This window comes from Papio anubis, chromosome 16 (genome assembly GCF_008728515.1).
Source record: "Papio anubis isolate 15944 chromosome 16, Panubis1.0, whole genome shotgun sequence".
Lineage (NCBI taxonomy): Eukaryota > Metazoa > Chordata > Mammalia > Primates > Cercopithecidae > Papio > Papio anubis.
Window position 1 is genome coordinate 89756456 of NC_044991.1, and position 15175 is coordinate 89771630.

The window sequence follows — 15175 nt, forward strand, 5'->3', positions numbered from 1 at the left end:
GGCAAAAAACAGGTGAATCCAAGGCCCAGGGATGAACCTGGTTTTTCCATTCACAGTGACGCCCTGGGATGTGGAGGAGGAAGCAGCACGAGGCTGTAGCCAGGCGGCCTGGGCCTCCGCATGCTGAGTCAAGCAGGGCCACTGCACGAGGATGGGCGAGTGGGCGTAGGCCAGAGGCAGCTCTCCCCTGTCCTCCGTGCGGCCAAGGAGTGTGTTCCTTCATCATCACAGTCACATCACACCAAGCCCCACGAAATTCCAACCCTTGCATTCCTTAGCTTGTAAGATAATGCTGCATAAACCAAGACAAAACAGCACACAGCCAAGGGGGCCAGGAGGGTGGCGGGCACCGTGCTGCAGGCTGAGTGAGCTGCCGTGCCAGGCGACCACTCGGCCCAGCCCTGCTGAGGGTGTGTTCAGCCTGGGAGAGCCATGCCAAGCAGCGGAGAGGGGAGTGGCCCCCAGCCTCAGCAGGGCGTGTGCCCACACTGCCAGGGGCACCTGGGCCCGGACATGGGTTGTGGCGCGGGACGTCGGAAGAGACAAGAAAGACAGGGCTTCATGAAGTGGAGCAGCCTCGGGCTCCCCAGGAAGTCTCACCCTCCGGAGGCAGGTGGAGCATTGATTTGGGCGGACCCCATGTCCTACAGACCCGGCAGCCCCTTGTGGGCATCTCAGCTGGAACGGGGCATGAGTAAGGGCACAGTGGAGCTATGCTAGGGTCCCACAGGGGCTGCTTGGTTCAGAGTGAGAAGCCGACGGAAGATAGAGTGAGGAGTGGCACTGCGAATGACAGGGCAGCCCATTCTTTCCCTGGAGCCCCCTCTGGGTGCCTTTCCCTTCACAGCACCTTCCCTCCAGTTCCAGACACCTCAGGGCCCACCAAGGCCTCACACTGGACGTGCAAGTCCTTGAGGATCCCAGACTGGCCCTGCAGTGCCTGGGGCGGGTCTGTGGGCCTAGGGAAGGGGGCGGCAGGGGTGTGCACCACAGTGGTTCTGCTCATATGTGTCTTACTTACTGGGGTTCTGGGTCACGGTTCAGTCCCGCTGCCTTCAGAGCTAGGAAGCTGAGGCTCTGAGGAGAAAAACCAGAGGAAGGGCAGGGACAGGTGCCCTCGAGGTGCTACTTGGCAAGCGTCTTCCTGAGCAGTCCTGCCCTGTGGTGCCACTGGTCCCACCTGCTGTGCCTGCTCCCAGACCCAGCTGGCCTTCCCCACCTCAGTCCCAACACAGGGCAGGAGGCGCCCCCGCACTCTTGTCTCACCCGCTGGACCACCCGGGGTGCAGCCTCCCAGGCTGCCTGTGGGGTTGGCAGGACCCGGGGCTCCCTCCTGACATTGAGCATGTGTTGGCCTCTGGACTGACCTCCCACACAGAGGGGCACCAGGGAGAGGTCAGTAGCCTCTCCTCAAGCTCCCTGGGCATTCCTGGAAGCCCCAGGGCACAAGCAATGTGCCAACATCCCGTCCCCCTCCTGCTCTTTCAGCTCACTCTCACTTTCACCAGCAGTCTCACCCAGAGGGCACCAGCCTTGGTCTAGATAAATGCCACCTCATCTCCACAGATGACCCTGGATTTCTCACCTCTAAGCCTAACTGTCCCCCAAACCCAGAGCTCCATGTTCAGCTGCTGACCCACTATTGCCTCTGGCACCCAGCAGGTGTCTCAGAGTTTCCCTGCCTAACTCAGGAATTCTTCAGCTTTTCCCCAGTTGGCTCTCCCTGCGCCACCTGTCCTCCTCACCTCGAGAATGGCCTCTTTCCCTCATTTGCCACCTCTGGCCTAAGAGTGAGTCCTGAGCCCTATCTCCAAAACTTTTCTCAAGTCTGTGGCCTCCTTGCCACCCCTCCTGCCCATCACCTCTTACCTGGTCTCCTGTCTCCATCAGTCCTTCTCCATGCCACAAGACCTAAGAACACACATCAAATTATGTCACATGCAGTTAAAATCTCTGCGATTCTCTGTTGCTCTTTAGATAAAGTTCAAGCTCTTTACCATGTGTTGGGAGGAGGACTGGCACGAGGAAGACCTTTATACATCATTGTCATTGTCACCATCACCATAACTCTTATCACTGTCACTACCACCATCATCACTACCACCACCAATCTCATCATTTCAACTATTACTGTCACCATGGTCATCATCACCACCACCATCCTCATGACAACCATCACCACTACCACAACCATCTCATCTCGACCATCATCACCATCACCAACCCCATCATCATCCTCATCACAACCATCATCACCACCATCATCTCAACCATCACCACCATCACAACCATCATCATCTCAACCATCATCACCAACCCCATCCTCCTCATCATCATCATCGTCATCCTCATCATGACCATCATACCACCATCATCTCAATCATCACAACCATCATCATCTCAACCATCATCACCAACCCATCATCATCATCATTATCATCATCCTCATCACAACCATCATTACCACCACTATCATCTCAACCATCACCACCACCACAATCACCATCATCTCAACCATCATCAGCAACCCTATCATCATCATCATCCTCATCGCAACCATCATCACCTCAACCATCACCACCACCATTACCACCACCACCACCCTCATTACAACCATCACCATCGCCATCATCATTACCACCACCATCCTCAATACAATCAACACCATCACCATCACCACCACCACCACCATCACCGTCGTTGCCAGCATCAACACTATCATCATCATAGTTTGCCTACAAAGCAAGAGAGGGTCTTGGCTCAGGGTAAACAGGCTTTGATACTCCAAGCTCACTCCCTAGCAGTGGCAAGCCAAGACCCAGGAGGCAGGCACACCCCCAGATAGTGCCTCTATCACTGGGAATGAGGCCTGTTCAGAGGGAATTGTCCACATTTGTTTTGTGCTGCTATAACAGAATACCACAGACTGTATAATTTATAAAGAACAGAAGTGCATTGACTCACACTTCTGGAGGCTGGAAAATCTAGGATTGAGGTCTGGCGTCTGGTGAGGGCCCTCTTGCTGCATCCCCCCATGGGGGAAGTCGGAAGAGAGGGCAGGAGAGAGAAAGCAGGAGGAGGCCGAACTCGTCCTTTTATAAGGAACCCACTCCCAAGATAATGGCATTAATCCATTCACTCCAGCCTCACGGCCTAAGTTGCCAGCACAAGCATTTGGGGGGACATATCCAAACAACTGCAGGAGTTAACACCTCTCAGGTCGTTTAGAGATATAAACAATGAGGGTTACGATGACAATGTTTATTAGCACTCTTGGGGTTTTTCCATTTCCCTGATCTGATGCAACCGTGAATAATTTGCCACTAGGAGCTGGGTCAGCCAGGCCCAGGAAGTGGCCCCTGCCTCACTCAGCCAAGCGTAAAACCTGCCATCCGGCCAGGGCCAAGATCCAGGCACAGACAACCTCTCGGCTACTTGACCCCCCTAGCGAGCTCCGCAGTAGCGGGATCAGCGGTAGCTCCGCAGTAGCGGGATCAGCGGGATCAGGAACTCCCCCAGGGCCCCCCAGCCCTTCCTTGCTCCGTTCTGGCCACTCCAGTGGCCTCCGTGCCTGCCTCCAGGGCTTGTGCTTTTGCTGCCCCCTCCTAGGGCATACTTTGGCCAGTTGTCCACTGATGACTGGGGTCTTTGCCTACATGCCATCCCCTGGGAGAGGCCTGTGCTACCCACCCCACCCTGGCCAGGTAGGTCTGTGAGATTTCCCTGTATGTCTCGTCACTACTTAAAGTTAGCTTGTTTATTTGCGTGTTTATCTTTCTGATCCATCTTCCCGGAGTGCCCTGGGAGAGCCACATTCCTGGAGGCCAGAACCCAGTCCCCTGCAGGGCTCGATGCACTTTGTGGAGTGAATGAATCACTATGGTTACCCGGCCCGGAGCCTGCCGGGCAGAGCCCTTTCTATGTGTGGTGGCATCGGCGCTCCCAACAGCCCTATGAGCTTGAGGTTCTTATTAACTTCATTTTAGAGATGAAAATCCCGAGGCTCAGAGAAATTCATACGATTGCCCAAGGTCACACAGCAGGTATCTCTCAAAGTCAATAATCCCATCCGAGTCTGCTAATCCCAAGCCTGTGCTCTTAGCAGCTGCACACACTGCCTCAGCCTGTGCCACACAAAGCAAGTGCCCATTGCCGGCGGTTTTTATGAATCATTTTTAAAGTAAGGTATATATATGCACACACACACAAATATACTTACATATGTGTGTGTGTGTGTGTATATATATAGGGTATTATTTATATATATAAAAACAGGGTATTATATAAAGTAATATATATGTATATACAGGGTATTTAAATTAAGGTGTAAGGCCAGGCACAGTGACTCACGCCTGTAATCCCAGCACTTTGGGAGGCTGAGGCAGGTGGATCACCTAAGGTCAGGAGTTCCAGACCAGCCTGACCAATACGGTGAAATCCCATCTCTACTAAAAATACAAAAATTAGCCAGGCGTGGTGGCGCGTGCCTGTAGTCCCAGATACTTGGGAGGCTGAGACAGGAGAATCACTTGAACCCGGGAGGCAGAGGTTGCAGAGAGGAGAGATCACACCGCTGTACTCCAGCCCGGGCGACAGAGTGAGACTCCATCTCTAAACAAATAAATAAATGTGTAAGCAAAGTGAGTGACAGAGCAACAGGGTCTTGCTGTGTTGTGCGGGTGCTCCTGCTTCTCCACCCATCCCCGGGGAAAGGGCGTGTGGTTGTTTCCAGTTTGGGGCTGTTCCGAATAAACCCTCTGGACACATTTGTGTTCGGGCTTTGTGTGGACGTAAAGTCTTGCTTTTCTTGGAGCAGGTTTGCTGGATCCTACAGCAGCTGCGTGTTCCACTTGGGAGGAAGCTGCCACACTTCCACACACAGCACCTTCTGCCTCCCACCAGCAGTGTGGAGGGGCCCTGTCTTTAGGCACATTTTTTAAAACTATAAAATGTTTTTTTAAAAATACATCACATCAAAGTTCCTACTGTTACTGGATCCTGGGGCGTCGCTTTGCCAGCTAGGAGCCTCTGTGGCTGCTGGCGACTTTGCCTGAGTTTTGCTGGGGCCTGCTGGGCTTGTTCCACTCACTCGGCCTGGCAGGCTGCACTCGGCTCATGCTACCAGCCTGGATCCCACGCCTGCTGAGGGCAAGCCAGGCATGGAGCGGCAAAGGGTGTGTGAGTGACCGTGGGATCCGACCACTGCTCACAGCCAGCCATGCCAGCTGCGGCAGGGTGGGCAGCTCCACACACTAGCATGGGCACTGGCTCCCTGTGAGGCTGCAACTGGTCCAGGCAGACCATAAGCAGCTTCCATGGCTGACACTGGGGAACGCAGTGGTGCCCGGAAGCTTGGAGCTACCAGGAACTGCAGAGGCCTAAAGAGGCTGTCTCAGCCCTAGCTCTGGGAGCTCCTAGGTCTGGGCTCCCCGAAAGGCCACAGCTCTTCTCTCCTTCTCTCTTCTCTCCTTCTTGTCACCCTCAACGTGGTGAGCAGGGGCGTTATGTGTTACGGCTCTTTCAGCCCTGCCATTTGGTGGGTCTCAAGTTCCTGTCCTGCGACCAGGAAGAATGAGGTATGCAGACAAGTGGAGGGTAAGCAAGATAAGAAGAAGCTTTGCTGAGTGTTAGAACAGCTCAGAGGAGACCTGTCGTGGGCAGCTCCTCTCTGCAGCTGGTGGTCCCATCATCTCTTCTGGTCTGGCTGAGTCCGGGACTTTTTATGGGCCTCACAGGGGAGGAAGTGCGTGCCGATTGGTCCGTGGGCGGCCATGGATGGGCCCCTACCACAAGTTCCCACTCTGGTCCATGGGACCAGCAGCCCAGCCCCCAGGTTTCAGGCCCTCCCTGGCTTGAAGGTGTGTCTTCACCAGGGACTCACCCCTTTCCACCAAGGAGCCTGTTTGCTGCCGTTCATGGCACCCAGGCTGTTTGTGCCAAGGGGCACCTGCAGGTCAGCACCAAGCTGCCCTCAGTGCCCCCCTCGACTGCTCTCACATGCTCATTGGTGCCCAAAGTCTGGAGGGGGCTGAGGTGGCAGGGGGCTGGCATGTGAGCGCTGCCCCAAATGTGCGCACAACTGGCCGGGTTGGAAAAGTGCCCAGCCTCAGCGTTCCTCCCTGATCAGGCAGGTGCTGACAGGGGGAAGTCAGGCAGTGGGAAGCACTTCCGGGCCTGTGGGGACAGGGGGGTCTTCCTGGGCTCCGGAGAGTGCAGAGATGCCTGGATCCACAGCCATGGCTTGGGCGGCTGTAGCTGTGGCCGGGAGGGCGGGGCTCTTGCCTGCTCCCCGCTCCCAGAGTATGGGGGTGCCCGGGTTGCAGCTGTGGTTTGGGCGGCTGCAGTTGTGCCTGGGGAGCTCCTGCCGCCTCTGTGGAGTGTGGCACCACCCTGGGGGCCAGCTCTGCCTCAGGACCCCTCTCTGCCCACCCCGCCATGTCCAACCATGCTGCTTTCCTGCCAGCCTGTGACTTGGCTCAGCCCCATTGTGGTGGCTCCCGGGGGCAGCCGGCTTGGGGGTGGGGAGGCTCCTAGGGGTGCGGACTGCCTGCCTCCTCTCCGTGTCTTCCCTGCAGTGGCGGTGGGCGAAGTGCAGGTGGTGAGGTGGCCTCAACCACCTTTGCACAAATGAACCCGACACACTCGGGTGCGGCCCCACAGTCCCGCTGTGCCTTCTGCCAAGTGCTCAGGGGCTCCCAAGACACAGTGGGGAGTGAGGTTGAGGCCGTGGTGGAGGCCCTGGGCCTGGGAGTGGGTCCTGCCCGGCTGTGTGAGGGTGGGAGTGGTGCAGTCAGCTGCCTCGGGGATGTGGGGCATGGGGGTCCCATCACCGCCATTGCTGCTCCTGCAGCCACTCCCGCCACCACTGCTGGCACCTTCCTGCTGCAGCTGGCATGATGGCAGCGGCTGCTCTAGACGCTCCACACGCTGCAGCCATCACTGCCTTTGCCATGTTGAAGGATATATTCAGCGGCACCGAGCACATTCACAATGTGAATTCATCACCACCATCCATTTCCAGATCACTTTCCAGCTTGCACACCCAAAACTCCATACTCAGTAAACAATAACTCCCCCTTTTCCTCTCCCCAGCGTCTGACAACCCCCATCCTATTGTCTGGCTCAGTGAACTTGACTAGGGACCTCCTATACGTAGAATTATGCGGTACTTGTCCCTTTGTGACTGGCTTACTTCACCGAGCAGTATGTCCCCAGGGTCTATCCATGTTGTAGCAGGTGTCAGAGCTTCCTTCAGTTTTCAGATTGAGTGATATCCCCTTGTGTGAATGGACCATGCGTCCGTCAGGGACACCGCGTTGTGTCCACCTTTGGTGATTGTGAACATGGCTGCTACAAACAGGGACGGACGAATATCTCTTCACGTCCCTGTTTTCAATTTTGGGAGGTATATACCCAGAAGTAGAATTTTATTTTTAATTTTTTGAGAAACAGCCCTACTGGTTTCCACAGTGGCCGCACCATCACGCGTTCCCACCAATAGTGAGTGCAGGTGCACTTTTAAGAAATCCCTGGAAATATGACATCAAAACAAAGGCAGCACAAACACAGACACCCACGAGTACATCAGATTAAACAGCTTCAGCACAGCAAGGGAAAGCAGCAGAGGAAAACAAATATTTCCTCCAGGCGGGAGGAAATGTTTCCAGTCTCACATCTGATAAGGAGTGGACATCCAGGTACATGTGGGACTCACACGACTCACCAGCAAGAAAACAAGGAACTCAATTTTAAAACAGGTCAATGACCTCCACAGAGATTTCTCCAAAGAAGACAGGATAATGGGCAACAGGCATACGACAAAAGTGTCCCATCAGCACTCATCAGGGAAATGCAAATCAAAACCAAATGGGCTATTGCCTCACACCTGTTAGGAGGGCAATTACGAAAACACAGAAGCCAGCCAGCCTTGGGGAGGATGCGGAGAAAGGAACCCTTGTGCACTGCTGCTGGAAATGTAAATCAGTACAGTCATTATGGAAAACACTGTGGAAGTTCATCAAAAATTAAAAATACAACTGTTCTAGGATCTAGCAATCTCTCTGCTGGGGATACACCCAAGGGAAGTGGACTCTGCACCTTGGGGAGACACCAGCACCGCCATGTTCATTGCCACACTGCCCACAACAGCCAAGATATGGAAGTATCCAACGGCAGAGGAGTGGATTTTACACGCGTGGTGTAGATACACAGTGGAGTACTACTCAGCCCTAAAAATGAATGAGATTCAGGCAGGGCACAGTGGCTCACGCCTGTAACCCCAGCACTTTGGGAGGCCAAGGTGGGCGGATCACCTGAGGTCAGGAGTTCGAGACCAGCCAACAGGAGTTCGAGGCCAGCCAACATGGTGAAACCCCGTCTCTACTAAAGATACAAAAATTAGCCAGGCGTGGTGGCGCATGCCTGTAATCCCAGCTACTCAGAGGCTGAGTCAGGAGAATCGCTTGAACCCGGGAGCCGGAGGTTGCAGTGAGCTGTGATGGTGCCTGGGCAACAGAGCAAGACTCCATCTCAAAAAACAAAAAAAGAATGAGATTCAGTCATTGGCAACAACCTGGATGACCCTGGAGGACATTATGCCAAGTGAAATGAGCCAGGCACAGACAGACACTACATGTTCTCACACGTGGACTCTAAAATTCAGGTTGAACTCACAAAACAGAGAGCAGAAGGGTGTTTTCCAGGAGCTGGAGGGGGCAGCAGAGACTCTGGCCGGAGCACAAAGTTTCAGTTCTAAGATGAGAAAGTTCTGGAGGTCTGATGTACAACGTGGTGATTACAGCTATTAATATACACTTAAAAACTGGAAAGAGTGGATTTTAAATGTTCTCACCACAAAAAAATGTAAGTATGTGAGGGATGACTGTGCTAATTGCTTCATCGGGCCGTTTCACAGAGCATACGTACGCCGGAAACCGTGTTGAACACTTTATGGAGCATTTTTATTTGTTGATTTTAAAAAAATGAATTAATTAAAATTTGAAACCTGAAGTTCCCAGAAGGCAAGAGTCGGGGACTGTGCCGGGGGGCGGCTGTCCCTACTGGCCGCAGTCTTCCCAAATTCAGGCCTGAGAGAGGCTGAAAGGGGCCTCTCTTTCAGAGAACGTGCGTTCCTCCCAGCACCGAGCCACCCTCGCAGCTCTGTGCATGCAGCAGCCGGAGGATGTGCCATCAGTACAGGAGGGCGAGAATAAACCAAGATCCTTGCAGCTCCTCAGATGCCGGAGGGGCTTCCAGGCCTGGGGAATGGGGTCCTCTAAGGGAGGGGGGCAGAGGCAAGGCTGGGGCACCACCAAATGCCAAGTGCCCCAGTCTGACACTCGGAACCAGCCCAGGAGAAAGGGAAGTTGGCTGAGAATAGCCAGGCCCCGCCAAGGCCCCCAGCCCCCGGCACCACGACGGTCTCCCTGAAGCTCCCAGCATACCCCCTTATTCTCTCCCAGAGATCGTCCCGTGTCACCTGGCCTAGCCTGCCCTGCCTGCCGGGAGCCTCCCTCTCCTGGGACCCTAGCCCCATCCAGAGGCCCTGCCCAGGGCCACGGGGTTGGGTGGGGTGGGGCAGCTTCTCTGGGGGCTCCAGGTCCCGGGGTTCAGTGGCGTCCTCCTGCTGGTGGTAGCAGGGGTGCTGGGGGCATGAGCCTCCTGGACTGAGCAGGGGAGCCCAGGGGCATGCTGGCCAAGGGGAAACCTGGACGGGGGTCGGGAGTGTCGTGTCTAGGGGGTGGCAGAGAGGAAGGGTCTGAGCTGTGTGTTGTATGGTGACACCTCTGGTCATGTGGAGGAGGGGCGGGGGACAGAGACAGAGACGGAGAGCAGGGCGGGGGACAGAGACAGAGACGGAGAGCAGGGTGGAAGGCACCGGCGGGTTGGAGGTGCCGTCTTCCCAGCCCCTGACGGACCACCCTGGGAGATGCCTGGTGTGGTGGGGCCTGGCTCGGGGCAGGTGTGCCCTGGGCTGTGATTGTGGTGATTCCTGCTGGGTGTGAGGGGCCACCCAGGGAGCTGGCACCCACTCGGGAGGAACGCACCCTGCCTTAGGACAGGCCCATCCAAAGAAATACCGCTGTCTCCCAGTGGATTTCTTAAGACCAAGAAATAGGTGCTCAGTGGACCAAGTGAGGAGCGTTCAGAAGGTGGCACCTTGTCCCACTGCCCTGTGTCCCGCCCTCCCCACTGGGCAGTCTGCTGGTGCGCCCCTCCCTGAAAAAGCGCCCCGGTTTCAGGGCCCCAAGCTGCTGTGCAGCCCGCTCTCTGGGATGGCAGCGAGGCTGAGATATTTCTCCCTCAATAATGCCCACCACTCCCACCCTGTCACTCACTCGACAGCTCCCCACAGGCAGACTCCAGGCTGTCTGCAGTTTGCTGAGGTAGGGTTGCGTGAGTTCTATCTGGTGACAGGCAATGTCAGGTTATTCTCCCAAAAGCCCTGGCAGCTTACCCCACACCCCATCCTTGCTGATTTCACCTTTGCCAGCTCCCTCCGGGGACCTCTGAGACCGTTCTCCAGGACAAGGAACGGCATGAACATGTCAGCCTGTGTGGATGAAACAGGGAAGATGGCTGCAAGGCGTGTGCCCACACAGAGGTGTGGCCGTGGCCCTCAGTGTGAGGCTGGTGGGGAGGCTGCAGCACTGTGGAAAATGCAGAGCGCACAGAGCAGAGGCGAGTCCATCCCTGGAGCTGGCATCGTAAATGTGGCTATCGTTGGGCAAGGCCAGAAGAAAATATGGAAAATAGGAAAGTCGCTGCTGGACTCATGTCCTTGGGCCTTCGGCAAATTTTTCCCTTTAAAAATTTCCTTTAATATTGTTGTAATGTGGTTTTTACAATAAATAAAATTCCTGGGACAAATAGAGGAGGCAGACAGAAAGAGAGAGGCAGAAGGAGAGAGAGCCCACAGCCCACCCGCAGCCCACAGCCCAAAGCCCGCAGCCTGAAGCCCGCAGCCCGTGGGGGAAGAGGAGGGCGCCTCCAGGCAGTACGGGGGAGGCTGCAGATGGGGCTGGACCTGAGGAGGGGCTGGGCTGTGGGATTCTCTGAGCCCAGAACTTGGATGCCTTGCTGCAGACATGTCCTGGGGCTGTGCAGGATACAGATGGCCACAGAAGCCAGGGTGTGGTCGGGGCTAGGCCTACCCTGAAGGCTGCTGAGGAGGAGCAGGTGATGGTGGGGTGAGGACTTGAGGAGCAGGGGACACTCGTGTTCCCAGAGGAAGCTGCTCTCCCAGGGGTGCCTCGGTGGAGCAGAGCAAATGGGGCGAACGGACTGAGTTCACGGCATTTTAGGACGTGGGACCTGGGGTAGGGGCTTGGATAGAAAGGCAGGGAACAGGATTAGCCTGGGAAGGAAAGGGGGATGTGGCTGCCTCTTCAGGGACCGGAGTGGGAGTCTGCCCAGGAGGGCGGCGGCGGAGGAGAGGGTGGTGCGGGCAGGGAGAGGTGGCCACAGACACTGGTAGTGCCCAGGTTTTCTGACAACCTCAGCCACTTGGCCAGAGCATCTGGAAGGATTTGTGGGAAGCATATCTGGGGGAATCAAGCCTCTGTGACGGCACAAAGGAGCCCAGCAGGCCCGGCTCCAGCGCCAGCCAGAGGAGGGGCTGGGGGATGAGACAGGCCAGGAAGGGCACCCCAGGGAGGTGCAGCGCGCACCGGCCGACTCAGCCCTGGGCCCTGTAAGCAGGAGCCACCCCCTTCCTGCAGATGGAACAAACCATCTGGGTCAGGAAATTGAGCTGGCTTGTCTAATCTCCTCTGGAGCTCCACGTTCCTGGGGTTTAAGTAGAACATCCAGGCCTCTCAGTGAGCCAGAAAATCCCATTTCTACCCTGTGACGGGGAAAATGAAAAATCTGTGAGTCCCCTACATGGGAAAGGGCCCGGCTTGCCTGCAGGATGCAGACTGCATGGCACCTAATCACAGAAAGTTCTGGAAGATTCCTTGCCCCTGTGTAGGCTTAAATATTGCTCACTAGCTTTGACAGTTCACCCAGCCCCTGGGCAGCATGTTCCAGGGCAGAGCATGTCGGTACAAGATGGGCATGGTCATGGTAATTCCAGGGTCACAGGACCCCAGGGACAGCAGACACCACTCAGGAAGGAATCTCAGGGACCTGTGGGCATCCCTATTTTTGTGTCTCTGGGTTCTATCACCTGACTTCCCCCAATAATGAGCTCTGCACATGGCCACGGATCTCTGCACATGGCCAGGGAGCTCTGCACACGGCCAGGGAGCTCTGCACACGGTCAGGGAACTCTGCACACATCCAGTGAGCTCTGCACGGCCAGCGAGCTCTGCACAGGCCAGGGAGCCCTACACTGGCCAGGAGGCCCTGCACACGGCCAGGGGGCTCTGCACACATCAGGAGCCCTGCACACGGCCAGGGAGCTCTGCACACATCCAGGGAGCCTGCACGGCCGGGGAGCTCTGCACGGCCGAGGAGCTCTGCACACATCCAGGGGAGCTCTTTGGCTGGGGAGCTCTGCACAGCCAGGGGCCCTGCATAGCCAGGGGAGATCTGCACACGTAGGGAACCTTGCACATGGCCAGGAGCCCTGCACATGGCAGGAGATCTGCAAGGCAGCCAGGGAGCTCTGCACACGGCCAGGGAGCCCTGCACATGGCCAGGGAGATCTGCACACGGCCAGGGAACCCTGCACATGGCCAGGGAGCTCTGCACACACAGCCAGGGAGCTCTGCACACTGTCAGGGAGCTCTGCACACAGCCACGGAACCCTGCACATGGTCAGGGAGCTCTGCACACACAGCCAGGGAGCTCTGCACATTGTCAGCAAACTTTGAAAGGGCCCGGCAGGTCACCTTCCTTTCACCCCCAAGTGAGTGAGGCTACAGTGGGGTGCCCATGTCCTTGGACAAAGCTCCAAAGCTCCTAGCTTCTCTGAGGCTCACAGAGGTGTCAGCTTGGTGGGGAAGGTGCCAAGGCAGGGCCCTGGAGGTGGGGACAGGGACTGCCCACTTCCATTTGCCAAAGTCCCAGCAAATGAAACATGAGGGAATGAATGCTCAAAGAAGGCTGCAAACAATTGCCGACAACGCAAATGAATGCATTTAATGCTTTTACCGTAAACACCCTCGATGCAATATAATCTTGCTAGTCATGCTGGGTGGGCCAGGATGAGAGTGGAAGACCTGACGGGTCCGTGCCTCGGCGGGTCCGGGACTGCATGTACGGTTGTATTGGAAGCTAAGGTTATCACTTACCTAATGCGAGGCCCTTCCAGAATGTGAGGTCCCAGCCAAGTGAGCCCTGTGAACAGCTCCACCCCCAGACCTGTGGGCAGGCACAGGAGCCAGGCAGACCGAGGCAGTTCCAGATGCCCTCGGGCTGGCAGACGTTTACCTCTTTGTAAGAGTGTATGTAGAAGACCTCACAAGTAGATCACCAGTGAAATTCAGATGACCCTTCTAGAGAGGCTGTGGGCAGCCAAGGCCCCGGGTGTGGACAGGGCTGGTGCTCTTCGGTGCTGGGGGCAGCACATCTCTTCCTGCAGCTCCATGTGCCTCTGCCACGGAGCCACCGGCATTCAGTGGCCTTTTCCCCACTTGGCTGATATGTGTCCCCTGGAACTCAGGGCACTCCAGGTGTCCTCAAATCATGTGTCAGAGCTCAGGGCCGTCTGGCCAGGCAGGGAAGTCCAGATTCCAATTTTTTCTACCCCAAACCTAATCTCTAACAGCAGGCTCTGAACACACAGGAATTAGTTGGTGGCTTCTAAAGAGAACATGATACCATAATGTAGCTGCCTGTCCAGATGCTGAAGCCTGTGCTTTCGCCGGACCCTAGTGCTTGTGAATGACGGTCTCTGTTCTCCTGGGTCAAAACTTCCTTCACCACCATCAAGAAGGCCACCCTTTGTCGGCAGGTTAAATGCAGTGTTATTCACATATGGTTGATTTGGGCATCTATAATCCCAGGGCGAGAGGCCACCATCCACCAGCATTTTGGAAGAACGCCTGAGACCTGAGACCTGGTGCAATGGAATCAGATTCCCTGGTGGCCACTTTTAACGGTGACAGATTCTCTGAAACAGACAAAGATTGAATTGAGTCTGTCTCCCTGGAGTCGTCCTGCTCTGGGAGATGCAGAGGGAGGACGGCAGGAGGGAGGACAGTGGGAGACCTCTGTTGCTCAATTGCTAGGCTGCTGTCACCAGATGGTGGATGGTGTTTGTACAGCACTGGCCAAGGGCCCAGCTCAGCGGGGCCAGTGCCTCAGGTCACGTCGCAGGCGAGAAAAGCAGCATGGATAGAAGACGAAGATCTTCGTCCCACGGAGGGCTTGCTGTGTGCCCCGCAGGACACAGATCACCGGGAAGAGCAGGAAGCAGAAGCCCGGGAAAAGCAATGCCATGTCCAAGGCATGGCCAGCAAGCTGGGCCCTCCAGCCACACCCTGCTCCAAAGGGGCTCCCGACAGGGAGGGACATGGGCTGACGATTTCCAAGAGAGAACATGCTTTCTATCATCCATGGAATTTTGCTACCTAAGAGACTCCCAGCCACCTGTGCCCTTCCCTAACCTGACAATCTTAATTCCCCCATGTAACTCCTCCATCGCAGACATTTGGACAACCCTGGGCTGAGTTTTTCCTAAGGCCACTCCGGCCTTGTGCTTCTCTTGTTCGCTAAGCTGTGTGCCAGCCGCCAACCCACATCTGGGTCGCACCATGATCCTAACTCCTCACCTGAACTTAGCATTTAACAGATTGAAACGTGCCACTCTGTAGCTGAGAACTTCAAGCCACGTTTTGCCTGCAGCCTGATCGCCTTCAGGCTTCAGCAAAATCCTCTTTCTCAAGCAAAGCAGTGTAGTCATAACTTAAATCATTGTTAGAAACTTTCTCTAGAGCCTCCCCTGCATGGTCACAGTCTAAGACTTTGAAAGAATGAAACAATTAAACGATGTTTTCATTATTTCTGAGACTTGTCCATTATCATGAGGCTGAAATGGCCATTTCTTTTTTGTAAGTCAAGGAAGGACAGGCAGTTTCAAATGCGTCAGCTAAGACACCTACCAAATTGATAGAAAATGGAAATGAAATATGACCACGAATGGAAGCAACCACAAAAATATTATCAGGATTTTAAGTATCCTCCTAATCAAGTAGTAATAGCTAAGTGAGGTCATTTTTTGGATACC